Consider the following 15,221-nt stretch of genomic DNA (forward strand, 5'->3'; position numbering starts at 1 on the left):
TTCGCACCCGGAAAGAGAGGGAAGAAGGAAGGAAGCAAAGAAGGAAGGAAATGTGTATTATAGAGGAATGACGAATATAACGCCACTGGGACGCTCTGTCTACGGTACGCAGGTACAAACTCCCTGTGCTTTTGCCTGCAGTCAGGAAAATGACGCAGAGGCTTATGGATGCCATGTTCTGGTGTGTGTGTGTGTGTGTGTGTGTGTGTGTGTGTGTGTGTGTGTGTGTGTGTGTGTGTGTGTGTGTGTGTGTGTGTGTTTGTGTGTGTGTGTGTGTGTGTGTTTGTGTGTGTGTGTGTGTGTGTGTGTTCGTGCTCACGTACACATTACAGAACTGGGTGACTTTGTCCGCCACGTGTCCACACACGCGCCATCACGTAAGCAAACAGGGAAAAAAAAAGCAATCTTCCATATTCCGTAAAGCGGCACACATTGTCGAATTTCGCGAAGGCAACATTTTGCCACACAAACGACAGTTTCCTCGTGTGCGTATACGAACCCCCGCCCACATGGAATCTCCACTCGCGGGCAGCGTGACTGCCCACGCCGCGACTCGAGGCCTTGCACGCCGAGCCTTGGCACCTGCTGGCAACCCCGATGTCTTGCAGACATCGAGAACGATGCACGAGTCGACGTGGGGGGGATCGCATGACCAATTTGAGATACATCACCCAACACTATACAGAGTGAACAAATGCAAATATCCATCACATCAGGTTGCCTGGAGACAATTACAGGCTCACACGTACCCGAACCCTGTGATCTTACGCCTCTGTTACCCAGACATTTCTACATCCGACGACTCGGTAACACTCGGTAAATATCAGTAACACTGAAAGTAAAATTATAATCTATGCAGACGACTGTGTTATCTCTAAAACCATAATAATACTCAAGATCAGGATGCACCGAATATTTTTTCGTCATTTTATAACTGGAGTGAAACACGGCCATTGTTTATTATTTGCAAAACAAAACTGTAGTCACGAGTGTTTCAATTAAGAAACATCATCTTCATTCTATAAATACTAAAGGGAGTGTAAGTCTAGTACGTACTACAGATTTAATTACATTGTTGTAACTCTCACGAGTTTAAAATGGCACAGCACGTCGAAGCAATCTGCAACAGGCTCTTAGAAAACTCATCTCCGAAGCACGTTAAACAACTCGACAACATAATGCGGACTGACAACGCATAACACTTTCACCAGACTCGAATATGCGTCGGTTGTTTGATCACCTCACTACAGACATGACATAGCTATATTAGAATATGTATAAAAAAGCACTAATGTTTATATTTTGTCGCTATGACCAGCATTTCTCGCCTTCTTTGCGCGCGCGTGTTTTATCGCTGTAGTCCCCCTCGAACATTGATCGGCGCACTTGCAATAGTGACATATCCTTCTGCGTAAGATATATATACTTGACACCGGTTCGAGTGTTCTAGAACTCGTATCTTTCGTGGCGTCTTCTGCAAATTGTACTCGGCGATCTGACCCCCTAAATAGTGTGCCCGTTTTATATATTCTGAATTGTTTTTTGTCACATACGTGGATTTGTGTAATTAATGAGATTGAGAAGTCTCCATATATATATATATATATATATATATATATATATATATATATATATATATATATATATATATATATATATAAGAAGAAAGAAAAGTGGATGAAAAAATTACCAGCTGCTCACAGCTGGTAATTTTTTCATCCACTTTTCCTTCTTTCTTCTTATTTACATTCCATTGGTTCTAATAACTTCCCCTGTACATTCCTTGGCATTACTGTCTGTTATATCTCATTAATATTGTGTTAAAACACGGAAATACGAGCCCTTAGGTATACACTTCTCTCCCTTATATATATATATATATATCAGGGACAAATTTTCATCCTTATCAACTCTGAATCAACTCCCCCCCCCTTCCCTTCCCTTGCCACGCCACCGCCTATCCCGGATGAACCTCGCGCCGCCGCCGACCATTTTGGTAGCCGCGCGCAGGATGCCCACACCTGTGCATTACAGCACGTTTATCTCAACTCAGTCGAATTCCGCAATTCAAACAGTTGTCGCTATCTCGTACAGTTACACCTGCCATTTCCCTTTCCATCGCTGTCATGATAAGCGTGCATGACAGGACTGACGAAGCAGCTTTCATGGCGGCGCTCGGTGCACACATGCAGCAAAGTGGGTGGATGATAAGGCTCCAATCACGAGCCGATGCTGAAAGTCGCACGTGTGTGGCAACTTGTTCGCACACGCTCGCACCGCCTCTCTCAGCACGTATATATTGTGGTTGATATGTGAGGTTTAACGTCTCAAAACCACCATACGATTACGAGAGACGCCGTTTTGGAGGGCTCCGGAGATTTTAACCACCTGGGGTTCTTTTACGTGCACCAAAACCTGAGCACACGGCCCTACATCACGTATATATTGTGGTTGATTATCACAGTCAAATCGCGTGTGTGGTCCCGACGCGCCTCGAAGCACTGCTGGGCCTACATGCGAGAGTGAGAAAGAAAAAGTAAGGGAGGGAGGGGGCTGGACTCGCGAGTTATCGCATGCGGAAAAGCTGCGAGGAGAGATAGCTGCGCATGGCGCCATGGATGGCCGTAGCTGATGCAGCTGCAAACCTCTCAGGCGCGCGTGTGGACGTAGTCAAGCAGCGGTTGCGCCACATACTTGTCTCGTCATGCGTGCAAGACTCCTTATCAGCCAGCTCCCAGTAGCAACACAACGAGCTAGGATGCGGACAGGAGTATAGCATGACGGGCTTTTTTTTATCAGTTTGCTCCAACATCTGTGAAGAAGCTCTCGCGCTTATCGCCACACGCGTTGACGTTCGAATTTCGCGACGATGAGGCCGCCATGTAATACATGGTTCGCACCATTTGACGAGGCCTTTGTCAAGAATTTTGAGGGTCATATCTAGGCACATACGTGCAGTCGTTGTTGAAGACTCCGGGTTAGATAGATAGATAGATAGATAGATAGATAGATAGATAGATAGATAGATAGATAGATATTTGGAAATTAACGTCCCAAAACCACCATGTGATTACGAGAGACGCCGTAGTGGAGGGCTCCAGAAATATTTACCAATTGGTGTTTTTTTAACGGGCACCCAAATCTTAGCACACAGGCCTACAACATTTTCCCCTCTACCGAAAATGCAGCCGGGATTCGATCACGCGACCTGCGGGTCAGCAGCCGAGTACCTTCCTCTAGACCACCGTGGCGGGGGGAGACTCAGGATTAATTCTATCCGCTCGGGCTTACTTAGCGCACGTTGAATGCACAAGTGTTTTCGGCGTTCCGGTGCCATCGGTATGAAGCGACCCTGATCAAACCCGCGACCTCGCAGTCAGCAGCGCAGTTGCATTATAGGGTTACCACGGCCGGTTTCAGCATTTTGGTCTCCCTATAGTTCTGCCGACAAGAGCAAAGACGTACCCTATGAATTGCAGTGGCAACAAAGGGCATTATTAAGTTACGCTAACGCATATACGTGTCAGTCCTCATAATCCCATGTCTGTCATCCTTGTATGTGTTGCGCTTGCTTTTACCCACTGAGGTACACCTTAGCACGTGGGTTGTAGCGCTGCCAAGCTCAAGGGCATGGGTTCGACTCCGGGCCACAGCGGCCGCACTTCGACGGGGACGAAATGCAAAGGAACACCCGTGTGCTTGGATTTATAGGTATACGCGTATGAGAAGTCCAGGTGGCCTAAATCGGCCCGTAGTCCCCCACTACGGAGAGTCGTTGTTTTGGCATCAAGTCGTGGTTCTGGCAAGTAAGAACCAAGAAACTATTATTAATTATACGAAGTTCTCCCGCAAGATAAACCTCGCCCGAACCAAGACAGACTTCATGCGTTGTGGAGGTCTTCTCTCAAAATTTTCGTTCAGGACACCGCGCCCACTATCCCCAGCATGCAGCTAGCCATGCAGCCCTCTGTCATCCCGACACCACAAGTCCCGCTTCCTTATATCACAAACAGCCACCAGCGCAACCCCCATTGTTGTTGGTATTCGTGCAGAAGATATTAACAGGTCTGGCCGGACGATTGCGAACGTGTAAGTCCCGCTCCATAGGACGACCTCCAGCAGCTCCATCGTGTCTCCTTTCATCTGATGGGTGCGGCAAAAATGTGGTTAGTTTACTATAACGTAGTTATTCACTACCGCGACACATGTTTTACTAAATGGCCTATAGCTTGGAGCAGCGACATCACCTGCAGCGTCTGGCACATCGATCGTTCGACTATCTTAAAGGAAAGTCGAGATGCTCGCAGTCGTACACAAAGTACATCGAACATGCTCCTGCGCTACACCAGAGCATTAATTCTTCAGTGTCAATGTCTGACAGTATATATTGCGCATCATCCTAAACAGAAGGGACCATGTAGTCACTTTCTAACCTCGCCGTTAATGTTCCGGCTACCGGCACAAGGCGAATGATCACAAGGTGTCCGAGTCTCGACGAAATTCGCCACACGGCCGCATGTTCGAGTAATTATTACTCACGATGGTATGTACATACATTCACCACCAACAGCATATGCGTAAGTTGTTACCGCGACTCATAGGCTTTCAATTTAAGCTGGTCATTAATGGCGGCATCCGGCGTCGTCTCTTCCACTGTCCCGTCAGGCGGGTCACGGAACATTGAGCAAACAACAAAAATTTGCACATGTTTCTCAGCAAATTGTACTTACAGACGGCGAACGTTCTGCTTTACACCCTCGTAGCCGTCTCTTGAGAAGTACTCGCCTTTCAGATGACCGCAGCTCGACCGCCACAGAGCAGACAATTCTTTCGCCCACACCCAACGCCGGCGCTGCAACGCGACTGACGACCCCTACAGCAAGCCCACGCGACGGTGGCTCATAAGCGGACTCCGAAGCGAAAATATTTCACGCTCGATTTCCAGCCGGCAGCTATCACAGTTTATTGAAAGGCGAACCAAAGTTGATGCATCATGTGCGAGCAGCCAGCTCGCCACAAACGGAAGGAGGCGAGACGGAGCATCAGATGAAGAATCGTCTGTCGGCCGCCTTGGATTCGGCGACGCGAGCGCGCCGTGACCCAGCGGTTTTGCAGGGACTATGCTTTGTATCCGATAAGTAAATCGGTTGTGTCCTTTTCACTTTTCGCTCTGCGCGACGCAGATGCAGGCGATGCACAGGCGTGCGATAATTTCTTCTACCCCCTTCCCCTTTCCACCGTTTTAAAGTATGTGTCTTGACTGGCATTCTGACGACGTGGGAACGACGGAATACGTGGCTACGAGACCTGTATGAAGGGGGGGGGGGGGTATATGTCATACTATGAAACACGGAATATTCCGTGTTGACCCTCCCTGAGTGTCCATTTCAAAATACGTCCGGGTCCCCGACAGGGCCAGTGCCAAGCTTGACGGCGCGGAGAAAACGGAATACTATTCCGTATACCATGCTACGGTATAGACCCGTTGTTTTGGCTGATGCTGACCGAGCATTCGCATGTTTCCGGGCAGCTGTCGACGGCCCAAGAACACGTGAGTCGAAAATTGTATAGCGCAGCACTCGGCCTGTGAATTGCTATTTCTTCTCAAAGCCAGCTACAGACCGCTTCGTCTTCTCTTTGCAAATGATGCCATATACTCATCCGACTACGCCAAATACCTAAACTTACGGCCATAAACTGCTTTGGGCATCGTGAGCTTCATAGTTCCTGTGGTCACCGCGCGTGGTCGCCATGTGCCCGTCACGCTGAAAGTAACCGCGCGTTCGGGGTAAAAAAAAAGGGGGGGGGGGGCACTCGAAGTCATGACGCGCGCATGACATATATCTTCTTTCCTCCGTGCCATCCATTCCTGGTTAGCTTTCAGAGCGCTCGTCGGGGCGAGCGAAGAGAAAGAGCAGTTACTGCGCGCGACAGACCCCTTAAATATTTTTTGAGGCGGTCGATTCGTGAGGCAATAAACTGCTTCAGTGAATCAATGCGACGGCTACTAGCGAAAAGTTTTGAAGGGCCGCTGTAATTAAAATAAAATAAAACCTTCGAAACGAAATGTGATTCACCATAGTGTGCTCTCCAATACAGCACTCAGGTGTGGCCACCAATCGTGAGTGACCCTGTACCTATAAAGTATATATCAGCCGCGGCTTTGTCTGCGATTCCCTCTGATACATACGTTATCATCCGGTAATAAGGGCTGCAGCGCGAGCACGAAGGTGCTAGAAGAAACGTGAAACGAAAGGCGAGGCAAGGAAAGCAAAGAGGACAAACGAGCTTCCGGCCCAAATGACCGTCGCGGCACTCTGCAGTGATCGGTTAATGGGAGCGGGAAAAGGGGGGGGGGGAGGCAACGAATGTTTTGTCTGCCTAGGCCAGGAGGCAGGCCACAACAGCAACCACGCAGCGACTGCCAGGACAGCCACCGGCAGCGCATGACCGTGCGCGCTGCAGGCGGCCCGGTGTTGCGAGTAGCCTGACACCGGCCGTGATACTCGGCTCTCCCTCGCACTGCATCCGAGTGGGCACAGGAAACCGTGAACGGTCAACCGGCTCGGACCGGTTCGCAGTCGGCGAACCGGTTGCCGTCGTTTCCAACGCAGCCGCACGGGCCCCCGGGCGGATGGCCGGATAAAGTCGAGTAGGCATTGTACTGTGTGCTGTGTGAAGCGCATCAGGTTATATGCAAAGCCTTGCTCCGCATCGGGCACCTCTTCCTCGCCCGCTTTCTTTGTAATCAGGCAACTGCATGATCGTTGAACGCGTCGCGGCCGGGGAAGCCGGGCAAGCAAGCTCTCACGTTTCGATGGTGTGGGCCGAACATAATCAGAAATAGATTTATGGGTGTTGTTGTTGTTGTTAGCCGTTCACAGATTGTACAAAAAAAAAATTCGGCAGATTCCACGTACCTTAGGAAACAATGTTATACGAAGCATGCGGGTGGTAAATAATGTGATTTATTTAATGTGATTTATTGATTTATTTATTCATCTATATTTATCGAGCGAGATGTTATGAAGTATTGGCGCTAAATATTTATACAAATCCACACACACACATACGTTAAACAGCCGCGCATGTTTTACACTAGCAGTTGTTTACATTTGCGTAGCCATGTCAACAGCAACATGAATATTAGCAACACCAGAAGCGGCAAGCTGATACGAAGCGCTGGTGCGTGAGAAGATGGTAAATTTGCTACCAAATCAACTTCTGCGGATGGTAAATACTGCTACACGATACTGCTACACAAATCAACTTCTGCGGATGGCGCCTAACTGCCATTTGCGTTAACCCAACACGACGGCTGCATCATAGGAGTACATATGTAATGTTTTTAATAAGATCGGATAGCCAGTACTGCAACCGCCATGGATGTTACATGAACATTAGTGTCTATATACTTGAAAAGTGTACCCGAGGCCTGGCGTGGCTCCGTGGTAGAATTCTTGACTGCCACGCAAAATGCTATGGTTCGATTCCTGCTGGGACACTGACATTTATTGTTTGCATTCGTCCGGCTAACGCTGCCTATAGCAGCTTCTTTTTTCTTTTCTTTTTTACGCTCAAGCGTTAAAGTTACCCATGTGTGTTCTCGCCGTTCCTGGGTAAATTAAAATGTCTAGCATCTGTGACACCTACCCGCCCTCGGGCATGTGCCACTGTTCTTTATAAAGTGTTTCACGACGTATACGCGATGAGACTGTGATATTATCCATGTCATAACCAGCGTGTCGTATTCGACAAACCATCTTACCTTTGTGCACTAATTTTGGTTTACCCAAAGTTAATGGGGTGATCATGAGAGCACCCAGAGGTATAGGCGGCTAGATATATAGATAGATAGATAGATAGATAGATAGATAGATAGATAGATAGATAGATAGATAGATAGATAGATAGATAGATAGATAGATAGATAGATAGATAGATAGATAGATAGATAGATAGATAGATAGATAGATAGATGCCAAAAATGTTCGCAGTACGCAGAGAAATCTTCGCATTTAAAATTCAAGGATAACTGCTTATGCTTCGTTGATTGGGACAGTTCGTCAAACACGGCGAATAAAAGTTAAGCTGTGCAACTTGGCTTTCTAGATTTCTGGCAAGCGGCCCAATACAGAGCTTAAAGGGCATTCCAAAATTACCGATTCAACCATGCAGTTTTGCAAGTGTACATTACATGGTGCACAGTAACTTGTTGCAGCGCTTAAAGGGACACCAAAGTGAGACAAGGAGCCGTTTTAGATTGTCAAATTGTACTACGACAACCGTGATGTCTTTAATGTCAACTGGACAGAAAATCAATATGAAAGTTTAATTTTAAATTTTTGACCTAAATCACCGTGCGTGACGTCAGAGATTTCGAAACGAAGTCTTCGTATTTTGGCGTGAAACTTGGTACGTCAAGTCACATGGACCTCTTCAGTAGGCAATTTTCATAACATTAACTTATTGTAAACTCGGTAGGCACTAAAACTCGCTGTCAAAAACTACGAAGTCAGACGATTCGTGCTGGGAAACTGGAGGTGACGTCCCCCTCTGCACTTTGCTTTCGTGCGTTTTTTTTTTCTTCTTTCATCGAGGCTCTGCACTCGGCAAGCGTGGTGATGCTGGTATTCTGAAAGAGTAATCTTTTTTTTTTTAGTGTTCGTTTAAATGAAATGCGAAATCTGCTCTCATGCGCTGCCGTATTGAAGCTCTGTCAACCGTGCTACGAAAGAGCCCTTTCAACTGAGGGGGGGGGGGGGGGGAGCTCCTTTTTTCTGGACTGTGGCATCGGAATACAAAGGCTATTCCAAAGGCTAACGTACACTGATGCCACTGTCTCGACAGTGCGTTTCAGGGGCCCAACGCATGCTCACCATAGCCTACAGTGCAACATGGCAGCTCCCATGAAGCCTTCGTTGAAAAGATGTATCACGGCCGCTGGACAAAAAAACAAGGTTTATCCAGCGGCCCTGTAACCGTAAATGTATACACGCTTGTATTTCTGATGTTCCCTGGTATTTATCGTGTCTATCTGTTCATTGCTGTTTGTCAGTTCATCTGTACGTCGTTTTCGAGAGTGCACTTTTGCACTATTTTCTCCGAAATAAGGCTCGCATATTTGTTCGTTTTATGCAATTATTACTGCTCACGTTCATGAATTTAATTTTGTCTGAAAGCGCAAACCATTGTGTCGTTATACTAGTCTGTCTACACAATTCGATCTGCGCACGTACGTTCATTCGTAACTGGTCCCCCATTTCACAATGCCCCACTGATGTTGTGTAAGTGGTTCGTAAATAAGTAAAATAAAAATACATATATCAACAGACGTGAGCAGTAATACCGTACGTGTGATTGATTCTGAAGTTCCAGTCTGTCATATCAAAAGCTGCCTATACGTGAGTAAGTTTGGCAGTTCAGCCTGCGCGTTGCTTCCACGAAGGGGTATATCGTATGCACACACACGTTGGAGGAAACGCCTTCGCCCCGCACGCCTCGAAAAGCTATGCCGCCGTGGTTAAATATATACACAGCCCTGATTAATTAGGCAGGCACAAACGGATGGCAGTTTCAGCGACCAGCGATGGAGGCCGTGCAGCGCGACGCACGCTTTCTATATGCGCGTGTATACATGTACCCAGGGAAACCCGGTCACACGAGACCGACTTGTATATAGGAACTGAGCTCGCGTTTACTATACTGCCCGGAGCTACCATTTTCGCCGGAGAGAACAAACATACCCATTTTGGACTCGGGCACTAGAGTACAAGGCTGACGTCATTGCCTCGGCAGTCCATTACTAGGGGGGGGGGGCGTCACTCCTTTATACTACCACGTTGTCTTCTGCCGCAATACCACCCAGGAAGCCTTCCGTGAAAATGTCTGAATCATGGCGAGCAGCTCGAAAATCTTACTCCAAGATTTACTTAATTTTGAAGAAGTATACTCTGGTGTATATGTATTGTATTTAATTACATGAATTTTTGATTGCTAGGGGCGCGGCGTAGCCGTGAGGTTTTTTGGGGCGCTCAACCGCACCCCCGCACTCCAAGAATTTTTTTAACGTTATATATGCTTGTGTAAGCGTGCACATAAGAACACGACACGCACACGAACGTATAAACAGCACGGCAGCCGCTGTGCCCACCAGACCCGCAAAACAGAAACCGCTGCGCCTGAATACATGGCCTCCGAAGTTCTGGCTGCGCGCGCAGTCACGGAGGCCACGCTTACAATTGAGTGCGGCAGTATTCTGCGTCGGTGCATTCTGTGTCGGTTGCATTTTCTCATTGACCATGGTCACTGAAGAAGTGGTTATTATGGCTCCGTGGCCTGTCACAGCCGCAGCACGCTCTGAATACTGTGCACGCGACAGTCCTGACCGAGACGCCGTCGCGGTAGTCCGACACAGAACCCCCGCGCTTGCATGCAACGGCAGGACCGTGCCTGATATCCAAACACCGTGACGCTATCTAATGACAGCGTGCAGTTAGTGCCGAACGATACGGCACACACAATGTGACAAACAGCGAATGTAGAACGCGCTCAGATACACTGCTATGTCGCCGGCCAAACATGTAGTGTGTGTGAGTCGCCCACCCTCCCAGAGCGCTAATACCAAAACTAGCTGCAAGAAAACACGTGCTGTAGTCATGTCAAAAAACGACTAAAACAGTGAGACTATCGTTATTGACCCATTCGGATGGTCGTTTCAGAGCGGTGTGCGGTTTACGAACGTGTGAACAGCACTGAACAGACCCTTACTGAAAACGACATATACAGATCGTTCATTCCCTTTCTCTAGAAATGCAATAATGACTGAATAGCAAGACATGTAGAACAAATGCGTAAATATTTTAAAAAGAAAAAAAAACGAAAAAAAGTTACGCAGTCGACAGGATTCGAACCTGTGCGGGGAGACCCCAATGGATTTCTAGTCCATCGCCTTAACCACTCGGCCACGACTGCAAGCTGAGCGTTGAAGTTACAAATGGCGTTCCTAACCGTGTGTTATACTGAATAAATGCGACAAAAGTTTTGTGTTGGGGAAGCCGTAAAGGGTGTTTTTCTTATCACACTGCCGTTCAAGTCGCGATGCATATGCAAAACTACGCTTACAAAGCACGATTCAAAGCAAAAACAACGCTTGCTTGGGCAAGATGTATCGTTCGCTTTTGTTGGCGCTCTCTAACAGTGAGTTAAGCGTGGATTACACGTTTCCTACAAATCATTGAAAGAAAACACGCAAATATTAAAGCCGCGGTGGTGTGAAAGCATTCGCTTGAAGTGCTGCGACATTGAGAACCATGACAATATAGCACGTTTAACGGCATTCGTGAAACCAACAGCTCGTGAGTCTTGCTTGTCTTCCTCAAACAGACGCCACTATGAAACTGCTGAAACAGCTATAAGGAAGAAAAAAAGTTTAGAATTGAAAAAAAAAAAATGTATCGCAGCCGACAGGATTCGAACCTGTGCGGGGAAACCCCAATGGATTTCGAGTCCATCGCCTTAACCACTCGGCCACGACTGCGGAACGTCGATTGCGGCGCTAAATATTCAAGCAATACATTTTACATTTCTCCATAGTTTGTTTAACATTTACGTGTGCATTGAGTAGCGTTGGATTAGAAGCTTCGCTAGGATATGTTAAGCTCAACTTGAGCGTACACTCCAACCAGGCCTATGTAATCCCGGTGCTGTCTTTCATGACTTATGATAGCACAAGAATACCACTCAAAACAGCTGAGGATCAAAGATGGGCACTAAGATTGCACAAGCAAAGCATTGGGTTGTTTGTTATACCAGTAATTAGGAACATTTCCCCACACGGTGCGCCGATGAACCACTTATTCTTTCGTTTTCAGTTGACGTTGTCCTGTCAGTAATACACCGCACTGTCAGGGACTGTTCCCTGCTGTGCATAATCTTCAGTTCTCGATGTGCGATAATGCACTCAAAAACAGCTGAAGTTTTTTTTCTGCGCGTGAATGCTGGCGAAAATACGCTGAAATTCTCATCTTTATAACCACCAGTGCAGCGCGTTTCGCGCGCGAAATTCAAAGAGCAGCTGCGCAGGTGTATGTTTTTATACTATATCTTTTGAGTACATTGGGGTTTTAGTTTTAGCGCGCTTCGCCCGTCCACCTTTGAGGCAACGCAGTGGTTAGATATTTTGTACCAGCTCCTGTCTCTTGCACATATAGCAGAATAAACGTGAACCAAAAACCTACTCACTCGTTACGCAACTATCAAGGTTGGCACAATCATTCGTTTCACTGATTTATTCACGCTCTCTACAACACATTTATGCTTGTTCCTCTTGTTCTTGTTGGCCTTCACTCATGGCTTATACCCACTGTGGGGGATTGGCCAATAATCGAGTGGTCTTATAAAATATTATTCAACTTTAGGGTTAAAAACTTATAAAATGAAAACGTTACAAACTTTAGAACGAAATTTTGATGATCACCGAGCTGTAACTAATATAAAATTTTTGTATTAGTAATAGATAATAACCTAGATCAAAACCTAACTTTATGCTAATGAATTTATCGTAATTTTTTTTACATCTCAGTTACAAGGAGCATCAGCACGTGCCAGAATGCATCGCAGCACATTTTAAAACGAAAAATAATGAACGGGCATTTATTGAGGAAATCGACGAATAAATTTCATTCGGCAGGTTAAGCTGTAATACCCAGAGGTGAGCGGCCATTTCATTCCAGGTGTCCGATAGCTGGTGATGACGTGTACTGCTGTTAAACCTTGATATAACGAAGTCGGTTAAAGCTGCGATTTACTTCGTTATACACAAACGTTGTTACATTTAAATGCGTCATTTCATGCTGACTTTAGTCGCTGACTTTGACGTGAAAAACGTCGCAGGAGTGTTTGAATAATGCGGGAATACGTAAAAAAGAAAAAAAAAAGCCGATTTAAGTAACGCAAAAAAAACATACTGTTCTTGAACCGGTGACAACGATTTGATGCTGCATCGGTGAAAATCCTCTTCACGTTATGCTTCAAAAAAATAGGGGGGGGGGGGTGACTCATGTTTATTGCATGGTCCGTCGTAATGCTGTGTTCGGTCGCAGTCAGGACCAACGCCGAGGCTATCACGTTCATCATTGGCATAGACAGATTTTTTTTTTTCGGTGGCGTTCAACCACACTTTATGCATGTAAGCAAACTTTAGGCATATCAGGAGGTGCTCATGCCAGTGACGTTCATCAAACCGAGTCACTTGCTCTGCACTCACTCCCATGAACGCGCAAACATCGAGTACAATGGCACGCCGGACAAATTAGATGTTGTCTTTATCGTACGAGAACAAGGCGACAACACGAATGACGGGGGCAAAGTTGTGTCTCGCGAGTTTGAGTTTATGGTGTCGGATTCCCCTGCGATAGCAGTGAGACTTCGAATCCAGGAATTGTTTTCGGCAGAGAGGGGAGGCTTTGTCGCTTTGTCTTAGAAAAAAAAAAACACTCATTTTCATTATTTATCTCCGGTAGCTCCCTTCCCCCCTTCTATTGAAATTTCGGAAGGAGGCCCGGGCCTGATAAATCCATACGTAAGAGAAACTAGGCTGTTCCTACGTGCTTATGTGTTTACATAAGTGTTTCTCCCAAGTAGGATAGCGCTTCGTGCAGTGTGTTCTTTTCTGCTTCATCTACGTTTTTTTTTACCACGCTGCTGACCGATTCAGCATGTGCCACCAACTTGCCAACACGTAGACATTATTAGAAATACTTCGTTATATTCAGAATTTTGTTATGGTGAAGTTCATCATGAGTACTTTTAAAATCATATTTATGTACCGGACACATGCATTGTGTATGAGACCTTCCCTTCCACGAAGCCTGAAATATAAGTCAGCGCACACGAAACCCGTTTCTCCATTCGCAGCACATGTCACGCTTCCTAGAATGGAGGAGTGGTGACTCGATATCACATGCGCTCTTCCTCGGCTCTCAACCCCATTGCAGCAGGGAAACGAGTTCATTGCGAAAGCGCATCTCTATCTAGTTCGCTCATACTGTGCCTCCAACGTTTGTTTGCGCCGTGGAAGCTTTTGAGAATGTTTAAATTGAAAGAAAGAAAGGAAGAAAGAAAAAAAAGTGGCGGGAGCACCCCTAGCCTGTACGGCTTATTTTTCGCTACTGTCATATGTAGTCATGGGGGGCTTGCTAGACACAGGATCGCTGACGCAATCAAGGGGTGTGGTTACCCCCCTCCCCTTTTAAATCTTTCAAATTTGCATTTGAACTGGAAGCAATGGGTAGCGCCGGTTTTGTCATAAAAGTTTCTCGACCGATCCCCCTGAGTGGGTATGAGCCATAGTTGAGGCATCATCATCATCATCATTATCACCAAAAGCTTCGTTTCGGTGTAGTTCATAGGTCACTCCTCGTTGCTCGGCTGTACCACCCGAGAACTTGGTCACCCAAAGCACCTCTTAACACGCGCGCGCGCGCGCGCGCACACACACACACACACACACACACACACACACACACACACACACACACACACACACACACACACACACACACACACACACACACATAAAAAAATTATTATAATGACTTTTAAGCACAATTGCTCGAGACGTCATATGAATCACCTGGTCTGTAAAGATAATGTTGGCTCTGATCTACACGTTCGAGCCAAAATTACGCCGATATGACCAGAGCTGAACACGTTGGAAGCGAAAGTGTGCGCCCTAAATTTTCGATTCGTGGGCTGAACCCCCGAAAAGCTTTCTAGCTGGCAGGCAAAAATGTTTGGGTAGTGGGCTTGGACCCTTTGATGTTCGTGCTTGTTTGTTATGTGCGCGCATATATCGCGTACAAAATGTAAACATTACGGGGGAGGAGGGTAATTCACCCGGGGTGCTATTCTGAACATTGTCGAATTCCGCCATGTTGTCTAATTCCGCCATTGATCAATGCTAATTAGCCAAGCGATCTGCTACGACCTCTCTGATTGGCTTCAATAGCCGCCATTACGAAATTTGACAATATGGCGGAATTAGACAGTGTCCAGAATAGCAGCCCCGGCCCCCTGGCTATACGTCACTGCTTTAGCGGATCCCACATGTAACCTTAAGAGACAAGAAGAGAGCATAGTGGATCAGGGAACAAACGGGGGTTAAGGATATCATAGCTGAAATCAAGAAGAAGAAATGGACATGGGCCGGGCATGTAGCA

At 46.6% G+C, this 15,221-nt stretch overlaps 2 non-coding genes across 2 annotated transcripts; both read right to left on the reverse strand.

Moving 5' to 3' along the window:
• Nucleotides 1-10,892: 10,892 nt before the first annotated feature.
• TRNAS-AGA (transfer RNA serine (anticodon AGA)) lies at nucleotides 10,893-10,974 on the reverse strand. The gene has a single exon. It is a non-coding gene; the product is annotated as a tRNA-Ser (tRNA).
• Nucleotides 10,975-11,457: 483 nt separating this feature from the next.
• Nucleotides 11,458-11,539, reverse strand: TRNAS-CGA (transfer RNA serine (anticodon CGA)). Its single transcript has one exon. It is a non-coding gene; the product is annotated as a tRNA-Ser (tRNA).
• Between the last annotated feature and the right edge of the window lie 3,682 nt (nucleotides 11,540-15,221).

This window comes from Rhipicephalus microplus, chromosome 5 (genome assembly GCF_043290135.1).
Source record: "Rhipicephalus microplus isolate Deutch F79 chromosome 5, USDA_Rmic, whole genome shotgun sequence".
Lineage (NCBI taxonomy): Eukaryota > Metazoa > Arthropoda > Arachnida > Ixodida > Ixodidae > Rhipicephalus > Rhipicephalus microplus.